Here is a 2407-nt window from a genome sequence, read left to right as displayed (position 1 = left end):
TAATCCTCCAAGAAGATCAACAAGCCCAAAAACTGATCATCCAAGAAGATCAGCAAGCTCAAAGGCCGATCATCCAAGAAGATCAACAAGTCCAAAGGCCGATCTTCCAAAAAGATCAACAAGCCCAAAGGTTGATCATCTAAGAAGATCAACCAGCTTAAAGATTATAGTTTATTTTGAAAGCATCAAAATATTATGTATTAGAGATTGTACTCACTTTCCACAAAATTAATACAAATACAAAATTCAAGTTCCACGAAATAAATTTCTTTGGAAACCTTGTGCGAACACACACATTAATGAGAAATTTCCATAAATTTCATATTTTTCTTTTATAATTTTTATAATTATTTATTTTAATATTATATTTTCTCCATATCCATATATTCATTGTGCATTGTTTTGCTCTTCATTTTCACCACATTTTTTTTTAGTATTATATATTTTAATTTTTTTTATTAAAATACTAAGAGACTATATATATCTTTTTGAGAGACAATAATATCAATACACTTCGTTGGCTGAATTAAACGATATTAGTATTATTTTTGTAGACATTAATATTATTTTTGTAGACATCGTTTCTTCAAGAGACGACATGCAAGTCCTTGTTGTGTGGAATAAAAAGTGTGATATTTCAATCATGGGTTTCAAAATCATTAAAACATACGCCCTGAACCAAGATGTTAGGCATCGGTATACTCCAACCTAATATTGTACTCTAAAAAATCTATTATGGGCATATTTTACTCAAGGAATAAGAGTTAGATAGTGGACTTCCTCTTACTAAGAAATCATGCGCTCCACGACTAGAAATATTAAGTCCATAGTTTATTAACCTCTCTTGAATTGTGGATTTTTTAGCTAAATAATTAGGAGTCGTTTGGCCCACAAACTTGTTAAGTTGTTATAAACAATCCAACTTCAATAGTGTACTTGCACATTTATGAGTAATTCAATCTTCTCATTTTTTTTTTTAAATATTTTCCACATTTACCATAGAACTTCATATTCCTTTTATCTCTACTTTTTACATTTACTAAGTAATTCCATCTTATTTTCTCAATGTGCTTTTCACAATCATCAAGAAACTAGTACAACTCTACATTCCAACACTAACTTACTAACTCCAATATATTAACTCCAAATTTATTAATTCCACTTAGTGGGCCAAATGTCCCCTAGAGTTCTTTTTTTTTTTTTTTTTTTTTTTTTTAATATTGCAAATTTTAAAATTTATTATAAGTATAAATATTTCTCAATAGGTTTTGAAACTTATATATTTATAAGTTTTAAAACTTGTAATATTAAAGAAAAATCCCTAAACAACTCCTCTTCTTGTTTCTTGTGTCAAATATACCAATTTTTGCTTTATTAATATTTGGGTGTATTGTTGTGAAATTGAGGAACACAACGGGAATACGAATATGGAGAAAATATAATATAATAATATTAAATATATAAAATATAATATAAAATAAAATAACTAAAAATTATAAAATTGGATAATATGTAAATAGTGAAATTTTGAAGTGGAATTCTTACCAATGTATGTGTAATTTTAAGATCCACCAAATGCCACAAATTTATAGGAAAAGTGGCAAGTAGGATGTGGACTAACATGGACACCAAGCACGAATAATTACAAGGCACATGGACAACATGAATGGTGATACATGGCTTTGGGATACTAAGCAATGAGTATCTATTTATTATTATAATATTCATAATACTCCCACTTTGATGCCCATATATATATATATATATATATATATATATATATATATATTAGATGTGCCCCCTTAAAACCTTACAAGGAAAAACCCAATGGGAAATAAACACTAGTGAAGGAAAAAGAGTACATATTTCATATAATACATACTCCTAAAAGAATACAATATATTTACTCCTCCTCACAAAAACATCACTTAATATCTCTGAGTTGCCGCATTCCAATGTTGTGCACTAATTTTTCAAAAGTTGTGGTTGGTAATGCCTTTGTAAATAAGTCTGCCAGGTTATCCTTCAAACAAATTTGTTATATAGTGATGTCGCCATTTTCTTCAAGATCTTGAGTGTAGAAAAGCTTTAGTGAAATATGCTTTGTTCTATCTTCTTTAGTATATCCTCCTTTGATTTGAGCTATGCAAGCTGTGTTGTCTTCGTATAATATTGTTGGAAATTTTTCATTAGAAGACAAGCCACACGTTTCACAAATGTGCTCAATCATTGACCTTAGCCATACACATTTTCAACTGGTCTCGTGAATTGCAAGAATTTCAACATGATTTAAGGAAGTGACCGTTATAGTTTGTTTCACTGATCGCCATGATATAACAGTTCATCCACATGTGAACAGATAACTTGTTTGAGATCTAGCTTTGTGTAGATCAAATAAATATCCAAA

Source organism: Benincasa hispida, chromosome 12 (genome assembly GCF_027475165.1).
Source record: "Benincasa hispida cultivar pf3 chromosome 12, pf3_genome.v1.1, whole genome shotgun sequence".
NCBI lineage: Eukaryota > Viridiplantae > Streptophyta > Magnoliopsida > Cucurbitales > Cucurbitaceae > Benincasa > Benincasa hispida.
This window is presented reverse-complemented; position numbering follows the sequence as displayed.